The sequence below is a fragment of the Phaethon aethereus genome (assembly GCF_964289735.1).
Source record: "Phaethon aethereus genome assembly, chromosome: 13".
Taxonomy (NCBI): Eukaryota; Metazoa; Chordata; class Aves; order Phaethontiformes; family Phaethontidae; genus Phaethon; species Phaethon aethereus.
In genome coordinates, this window is record NC_138589.1 from 23010231 (window position 1) to 23019873 (window position 9643).

The window sequence follows — 9643 nt, forward strand, 5'->3', positions numbered from 1 at the left end:
CTGGAGAGCAGAGGAAGATTTCTCCTTGTTTTTGCAAATTAGCAAATGAAACCCTAAATAAGTTGCTAAACTCAGTTTCCTTCTGCTGGGTTAAGAGGAGTGGTGTGCTTGGAAACCTTCGAAATCTTAATTGGCCCGAGCGTGCTAAAAACACCTTCTTTCCATCCCAGGCACTGCTTGTATCTTTCCAATACATTTGGCTCCCTTACTGGCAAATCATTTTTATAACACTTGAGAAACTGTATAGCTTCAGAAAAACAGGATGTGTGCCCTGCCTTATATTTTGGATTTGCTTTCCAAGTATTTTTCAGGGCTGTGAAAAGAAAAAAAAAAAACAAAACAAAAAAACACAAACCCACACCAAAAACCCAACCCCCTTTTGGGGAGTGCGTTAGAGCTCTGCCCTGTCGGTTCGGCGCTGGCAGGACAGATAGCAGCACTTGGGTGCCCGTTCATCAACGAGTGATACATTGGGTTAACGAAAGTTTGTGTTTATTTGAACACAGATATCAAGACGGGCTTAGCAGCCCTTCCCTCTAACTGGTTAACGGAATTTCTCTTTGCAAAGGCCAAATCTCTATCAGTTCCTAACCAGGAGTACTCGCTGAGGTCACGTTAAGATACTGTCCCCCTTCCCCTCCCAAGCTGGGGACAACAAGTTTCTCATCTCTTCCTTGGGCTGATACGGCCATTCCTTCTTCCCACAGAAGGCTCTGGAAGTTTTTTTTGAAGTAGTACAGTACTGATACTGTTTTCCATGGTTTTCTATACTAAATGGTTGGTTTCTGTTCTTCGTGGCTTTGTCAGCTTAATTTTGCATCTGATTTGGCATTTTTAAAAACTTTTTGTTGTTGTTGCTTTTACATTCAAGCTTCCCGTGAGCAAAGCTGCAGTAGCAGGAGAAATTCAGGCCATGGTGAAAGTCCCATTCGTATTGCAATTTGGGCAAGAAGCAGGGGTTTTAAACAAGCTCTGGTAGCGCTCAGAAACCTGGGAGATGGCACATGTGAGGGCTTGGGCATGGCAGAAGAGGGAGGCGAAGGGAGAAGACGGAAAATTTCACTCTAACAGTCAATTTGAGGTGGCGTTTATCTGAAAAGACCGGCCAGCCAGAGCTGGAAATGCAAGGCTGCTGCTCTGTTTATTAAAATACTTGTTTATAAGAAATTTTCTGAGCAAAGAACCAAACTTTGGGTATCTTCACTGTCAGGTTTTTTTCTCTAAACCAGTAGATGAGATTGCCCCAAAAGGAGCTAACAGGCACCTGAGGTGTCAAAGTTTCTTGCAGCACGTTTCCTTCCTGGCAGTAACTGAATACATGCCTGCTTATTTAATTCATGTAGACATCATAGTACTTTATGTGAATGTAGAGGTAAGAAAACCGTTTCAGAAGGACTTATATTTTCATGTACGGCAGAAGAATTTTTACTACTGTCGTCTTCAGCTAATTATAAATAAGCAATGGGTGGCGGAGGAGCCTGCTGGGTGGTGGGTGCTCTTGTCCCTCCCTGCCTGCACACCCTGCCAGGGACGGCAGGAGATCCCACTGTGTTTCCAGAAGCAACCTCCAGACTCAGCTTATGTTTTCTTCCTAATCTGTGTTTTATTGTTTTTAAATAGCGTTTTACCACTTTTGAGCATAACCACGTTATAAAATGTTTTCTCTCAAATAACATGTCAGAGCTCCAGTGAAGATTACCCTTTCGGTGCACACAGCAGCAAAGTTTCTGGCTCAGGGACTCTCCTGATATGTTTCTTTGTCCATTTTTGTTTCTTTAATTTTTCTGACTTTCTCCCATTCACTCTTTTATAGGGCAGGGAGTGACAAGTTATTTGAGGTCTTGCTGTGTGTTGTGATTCCTTGCTTTTAGGATTTCGTGTAGCGAGCACTTCAGTTTTTACAGTTCCCCAAGGGAGTGATGTGCCCTTATTAAAAATAAAGCATTGACTTATCACGTTTTAGACTTGGCCTACTGGCTTGTGACTGCAGTAAGCTTTACAGTGATGGCAAATTACTTGTTACCATCTCCAGCTGCGGTGCCCCAGGGTACGACGGTCGCAGTGTGGTTGACGGGAGTTACGCAGAAGAGCCTGGTAAGCCCTGGCCCGGGTGCTCCTGGCCAGCTGCCCACAGCCACTTCTACAGACCTTGGTAACACCATGCCTGAGTAAATGTCGTCTCAGGGCGGGTGTGTTAGAATCGTAGAATAGTTCGGGTTGGAAGGGACCTTTGCATCAACCAGAGCCCGTACGGATGTCTGCAGGTTGCGCGTACACAGTGGCTTCTGGATGGGGGAGAGCAAGAGGCTGGAGAAATGGTCTCACCGTAGGGAGCGTATATCTGGTTGAGCGTTTCTGACTTTCTCCTGCAGTGGCTTGGGTAGCTTGGTTTCAGAGCAATCCTTGTTCTATAAAATCGAGTCCCCCTTGCAGTACTTCCCTTTCCCTCTTCCCAAAAGCCTCCCACGTTTAGCAGGACACGAGGCAGTGCCCAGGGTGGCTGGCGGGGAGTGTGTGGTGTGCTGGTGGCTGGCCAGGAAGGACAGGTAGTGGCCGGACTCTTGCCTTCCCGCAGGGATGAGCGTCTCCTGCTCGGCTGCCTGAGCCCCTCTCTTCCTTCAGGCCAGGCTGTGGGTGTTGTGGGGAGGTGGGCACGCTGCACCTCTGGGCCTCATTTCCTCAGGAAACCAGGCTAAAAATACACGAGAAATGCAATGGGAAATGTTGCACATCGTCGGTCCTAAGCAGCCTCTCTTCAGCTTGTCTCTGAGTTACGTACATCCTTGAAGGCTCGTGTTGAACGTAGGCACTCGCTGGCTGTTTCTCATTCTCTACATTCCTTTCACTGTAGATGTACCCTTTACAAGCCTGTGTCTTAAAACCAACCTCCCCCCAAATCCTTACTCCAAATTTTAGTTTCCTTTTGGTGATAGGAGAACATCCAAATCAATGGGAGCTTTCTATGGAGAAAATAAAACTGCAATTGGAGTCAGAAGAGTGGACATAGAGGCCATTAAGAGCTTATCTTCTAATGAAAATGATGCACTGTTTCTCATGACTTGCTGGCGGTGGAATATTCTTTGATTTGAGCATTACAGATAGAAAATTACTTGCGGCTGTGGAAGGCTGGGGTGCAGCTGGGCTCCGCCATGCTTCACCTGCACGTGAGGGTGCAGTGTTTAATATTCACCTGTCCATTTTGTAGAAGAAGGCTACACACGGGTGTGTTGTTGCTTGCACTTCGAGCGTTTCACCTCTGTGGCAGTTTAACATGAGACGGTCCAGCCCTGCTCTGCTTACGGAGGTGAATGCCGGGAGGAGGATGATGCGGAGCATCCTCGCGGGAGCATCTCCCGCTCCTTGTCCCCGGTGCTCCACTCTGGTGCCTGCGGATGCTTGGAATTAAATAAAGGATTTTGAGTCTATCTAGTGTCTGGCAATCACATTTACATGCACTTAAATTCTTAAAATAGTCCATTTTAATAAAATTGGCAAGATATCCCTTTGGTTCCTGGCAGGCTGCTGTGATGTCCCTGGGCTGGGCAGAAGCTCCGTGATCGCTCTGCAGTGGCCGCCCCATGGGTGGGATGCCAGGGGCCCTTCACATGGGGAGAAACAGTAGCCAGTCTGGCAAAATTTGTATTCTAGTACTTTATTTTGCCTCTTACAGTAGCTTAGCGTAACTTGACTAGGGAAAGAATTCAAGCCTTTAGGTCTATTTTTTTTCTTAAAAAAAAAAAAGTAAGTCTGAAGTAGTTGTACGCTACAACTACTTCAGTCAAGAAGTAGGGGTCTTAAATGGGGCACAGCTTTGGGTGCCATCGACTACTGACCCCTTCCCTTGTCCTTCCTTGCTTTGGAGCATTACTGCTGGGGGAAGAGGTGCTCCCGTGCCGTGGGTCTGCAATACCGTGACTAGAAACCTGAACTGGGATCACGTAAGGTGCTAAAAGAAATGTGCCAGTGGAAACTGATCTCGGTCAAGAGATTTGCCTGAAGAAAGTTGATTTCTGTGGCTATTAAAAGAGTTCCTGTTAAAAAAAAAAAAAATCTCTTTCAAATATTAATTGAAAAAATGACTTGAAATATGGGTATGTTCTCTTCTCCTAAAGAGCTTTGAAACATCACAATGAAATAATAGACAAATTGAAGCTGAAACATTACATTTTTTCCACAAATGTGGACAGGCTCCAGGACCATAAAAAGAGTTTGGAAAGGCTGTAAAACACATGTTAAACAATTTTTTACTTGAGGCACCTCTAGAAATATTTCTTTTCAAATAAATTAGATCTTTAACTTGAAAAATTGTCTCTTTTTTTTAAAGACTTTGGTAATTAGAAACAGAATGTTTCTTCCTTAGCAGATGCGTATTAAGAAAGTGATACAGCAGCACAGTAAAATAAAATTCCAGCTGTATAAAACAGTGATTGTACTGACGGATGTTCCTTTCAAAAGCAAATGTTTGACTTCACTGGCATAAGCAACTCCTGTGTTGGTTGGTTTTTTTTTGTATTTACTGTGGTACATATCCTAAACCAGAATTAGAAAAATAAATGATCATACAGGCTGTGTTGCTTTAGGGTCTTTAACTCCTAGTCTGATCAAAGAACCTTAATATTTGATGCTGAAATTAGTTTATGAATTAAGCATTATATTTTTGTACAGGAAGTAAAACTAGCATTACTGATACATATAAATGGTATACTTAATATATTTTAAATGATTTTAAATTATTTTAAAAATTTAAGGCTAGCATTATTTGAAAAGGAAGATAGACTTTAGATCTCAACATAGAATGTATTAATACAACTCAAATGTTGAAGCAGTGGGCACTTCTCAATATTTTGAGTCTCGATCCATCTTTTTAAATTACAGAGGGTTTTGAAGAGAGTGCCTCCTAACTGGAGATTGATTCAAGCTGTATAAATGCTAGTGATATGTCATGTGTTAAGTATGTATTATTTTCAGTTTTTACAGAGCAGTAAATTTTGATATTTAAATTTTTCCAAGTGTCAACTCTTTCTGCACAAAATAATCTTGCTGTAAGCACCCTTAGTTTCAGCCTAGCCAGTAAGTGCATATAACTGTTTCACTTGTTACACCGGTCTGTTCAAAATCGGGAAACCTCCTGGGAGTTGGAAAGCAAGGAGGTTTTCCTTCTGCCCATCTCGGAACAAAGTCATGTAGCAGAGGACATAGTCAGGGGGTGTGAAAACGAGCTCTCGAAGGCGTATGTGTGCGCAAGAGTCATCCTCTCTGGACGGAGGTGTTGAGCAAACTGAGTGCGGGACCTGCATGAGGTCCTGCGCCGGTACGGACCCCAGCGCACGTTGGTAGGCAGTAGGTATCTTTGAGCGCTTGTGGTGGTCCAACATGGCATGGTGTTCAATACTTAAAATTGATGATGATTTATTAAAGCATTAACTTAACATTTTCAACAATGTCCAGTGCCCCTCTGCAAATGGGGAGCAAGTGCTGTTTTAAATGCTTCCACCCCAGCTTTCTGATGCACGGTGCGGTCTGACTAAGTGTCAAGCTGTGTCGGTATTGAAATAGAAAAGTCATGTATCTCTGTTCTCAAAATGGGTCAAATTTAGTGCTAAATCGGTAGTGTTGTCAACATGTGCCAGTCTCATTATTGGTTGGTACAATAAACATCCTTTTGGGAAACAAATACAATGTTCAGTTGATTCAGCAAGCAAACAAAATATTTTTCCCATCGTCATCAAGTTTCTCTGAAGAAGAGGCAGCTCTTGTTAGACCAGCATTTGTCTTCAAAGCTGCTCTGCTGACCTTGTGTTACAGAGGGAGTAGAATATTAATCTAATCCGTTTTGTAGCTCTAGCTGCAAGCCTGACCATTTTTCCCTTTGAGTCTTTATTGAACAGAAACATAGTTGGTGTGTTGGGCTTAACAAACAAACAAAAGAACAGCTCAAGTATTTGAAGAGGGCAAGGCCAGAATTTATTGGTCTCCTGAATGTGTCTATAGCCATGGAAGCATGTGTTGCTGCTTCTGTTCGTCGCCAGGAACAACTTGAGAGCCTCTGTGGAAACACTTACTGGCGTTTTGCAAGCGAGACTTCAGAAATACCCCAGAAATAATGGGTGAATGAAAGTGCTGTTGGCTGTGGAGCCCATCCGTGTAACTTGACCTGTTTGCACAGCAGGTACGGGAGCACTGGTCTCATCTTGGCACCTTTGCAGCAGAGAAATCCCCATTTCTGATGCTGTTTGGGAGACTCTGCTCCCTCCTGTCTTCTCCTCCACTCCCTATTTCCAGTTCCCAGCTGCTAAAGAATCACCAAAGTTATGTCCTTTGGATTTTTTTAAAAGTTTTCTTCTACACGTTATAATAATGTCTTGTAATTAAGAGGAGTGTTTGCTGACTTCCTTGACACTGCATCTCTTTGTAGTAAAGCCAGCGAGTGTTACATGGGGTCATAACATAACAAACATGCAAAAATTTTCGAAAGTTCAACTTTATTTTTTTAAAATACAATTTCTAAGAAAAATCCAGAAATTATTTCTGTCACTTGGTGAAACGGATACTACCACCATGTTAGGGGATCTGGTGCTACCAGCAAGGCCAGCATGCTTTGAGCTTTGATCTAAACCCCATAACTCTAGCCTTTCCCCACTTTGCTCTCTCTAGACCTGTTGCGGACAAATTTACAAATGTCTATCGATGTAGGAGCTGCGATTTTGGATAACTCACCAGGCTGACCCGTACCACAACAGATGAACCTTGTGTTTACCCTTGATGTTGAATTCTGCCAAAATGGTGGGCGAGAGAAGGAGCTGCCTTCGCAGGTGCTGTTTGGCGCTTTGCGGAGATCCTGCCCGCGTGTCCCGACGTGGCTGTTGAAGCACCTTTGCGAGAGCAGCTGGAGGTGTGTTCTCCGTGCAGAATGCCTCCGTTACGTCCCACAGGAATACTTGTCGGACTGAGCGTTTCTGTGCATATTAGTCCCATACTAGGAAAAATACTCAGTTCCTACTGACGGCCTGAGTAACCATTAGGGCTGGTGACTTCCAGTATTTTTCCTAAGCCTCAGCAGAACTTAGCTGACTTAATCTTTAATGAAAATGTAGAAAACAGCGTACTTGAGACTTTATATAGTAACCAGACCAACCAGTTCAGTTGTCCCACCTCCCTGGGAGGAATTGCTAAGGAGCTTGTTGGTCTAGATGCTTTTAAGTATGGTATTTAAGGTGTAAATGTGGTTAGCCTTTTACACATGAAAGCTTGCTTTTTAGCCAAAAGATACTCTTAACACACCCAGCGAGGAGGGCAGCTTCAAAAACTGTTCAGAGAATTGTTCACAAGCCCACTATTCCTTTGAGAAAGAGAGTTAATTTTTCTGACGGCTTGTTTCTGAACTGTCTGGTCTTTGGGAATGATGCCAGGAAAAAACCCGACCATACATTTTCTTATGGACGAGGAGCGTTATGTGCTTACAGTTTAAGAACAAGTGCTTTTATTCTGAGAGGCAGCTTCTCTGTCTTAAAGGAGAGAGTTGAAGGACTCTAAAACCTAAAGGCAGGGTGGTGGATTCCAGGACTGTCTGCTTTATGCGGTCCACAGGCAGCTGTGGGTGGTAAATTAAGGCTGCTGCGAGGAGGGATGGGGAGGACTTTGTGAAAATGGGCACTGTCTGGTCAGAGTTGGATTTGAGCTATAAAACTTGTCTTTAGTGGAGACCCTTCTGCTTGCCTCTGAAGCGTGTTAATCCCAGGAGCAACTGAAGGGACATGGATTTGAGCATGAGGAGTCGTGTCTGTGTCGGCTGAAGGGCTCTGCAGAACGTGACGCTTCGGTCAAGGCAGCACTGGGAAGAGGCAGCCGGATCCCAGCTACGTGGGAGCGGAGAGCAGGGCTCTTGTGTCTTGGGCCCATGCAAATAAAAACTCCTGTGCTCCCGCCCTCTGCTCCATTTGCAGGAACAGATTTTGTTAAAGAAAAGCACAAACTCTTCATATAAAGCTTAGTTACAGAGATGCAGTTGAAAAGGCACCAAATTAGTGTATGGCTTTTGCTTCTATTTGTTTTTAAAAACTGCGCTGTTTTCTAGCCTTGGATGTGGTGCATCTTCTGACACCGAATGCTCTTCGCTTGTTTACAGAAGGTGTACTTGCTTAGCACCGTGTTTGCTCTGCTGTGGCTCTGTACTGCCTTAGCTTTCAGTAACTGGGTGCAAACTTAGCAGCTATTAAACTTCCCCGAACACCTTGGTTTCTCAGACTGCATTGACAGTATACAACTGCTGGAGGGACAAGGTACCAACAGCTCAAAAGGAAACAACTTCTAAAGATAACTTTCTAAAGAGTTGTCTCTAAATGTTGGATCATTATAGTTGTGAAAATGGTGTAGAAATCCAAAATGGTCACCAGACGTTGCAGAGGTATTGTAGAAAACCTGTTTGGGGAATACAGTTACAGATTGTAGAAAAACTGCTTGGGGAATACAATTATGGATTTTAGAAAAACTGCTTGGGGAATATCATCATGTATTGTAGGAAAATTACTTGGGGAGCGTAGTCGTGAATCTAGAGCTTGAGTGCCAAAACACGGTGGAGCAGTTCTGTGTTGGATAGGGCTTCTGCATGGTGTGATCATCCACACAACTTAATGTGGATACGATTGGTGTCAACGTTTCAGTTCCACGTGAGCTGGTAACCGTGGTAGTGTCTTTGAAGCACCTTTCTCGTGCTGCTACCCTCTAGCTCCAGGGAAGCAGTCCCTGGCTTAAAACCCCGGACTGGGGGCTCGTCTCTAAGCAGGCTGCTGGGCTGCAGAAAGCGCCGGTGAGGAGGCGGCTGCCTTTGCTCGCCAGAGCCTCTCCTCGCCGGAAGGCACGGTCCCGGCAGGCTCCCTCGAGGAGGAGCTGGAAGAGGCTCCAAGAAAGGCACATGAGCGGGGCAGCCTGCCAGCTCGCGCCTCTGCTCTGCGCCGGAGCACGTCAGCTGAGCCGGGCACGGTGAGAACCGCTCCTCTTCTCGGGGTGCAGGAGTGCTTGGGTCTTTTCCCGATACGGATGCAATGCCTTCTAACTTCACGTTTTTGATGCACCTCAGTTGTCCTGGCCGGGCTGCGGGATGCCCGGGAGAGGTGTGTTTTCTGGGGAGACTTAATGTTTGAGCTGAAGCCTGTCTCACCTCCTCGCGCGGAGTGGGACCCAGGCATGCACGCACACGGGTGAGGTGGTCCCAGCCTCCCTTCCTGCTTCCTCCAGGAAACCAGACCAGAGGAATTTTTCACATCTGGCAGTAGTGATGCTTTTTTTTTTCCCCCCCAAAAGGCAGAACAGTTTTTCAGTGATTTCAAGAGAAGCCGACTCAGTTCTATCTACCGTAGCGTTGCAGTGATGCGCCGACGGCCTGACTAAGAGCACTGGGTGGATTGCAGTCCTTCCCTAAACACGCGGCAGTCGGGGCGGTGTTCCCCTCCCCTTGGCAGCAGTAGCTACGTGTGTCTCTGCTTCGTGACTCATTTCATCTGTTTCAACAAGTTTCTGGTCCTGGGCAGCAGCAGAGTCCGGTGCTCTCCGGTGGGGTTGCTGCAGTGATTGCACTGTGGTGTTGCCTCACAGCTTTCATGAAAAATGCTCTGGTTTAGTCTGGTTTTTGATCTGGCTCCTGCTT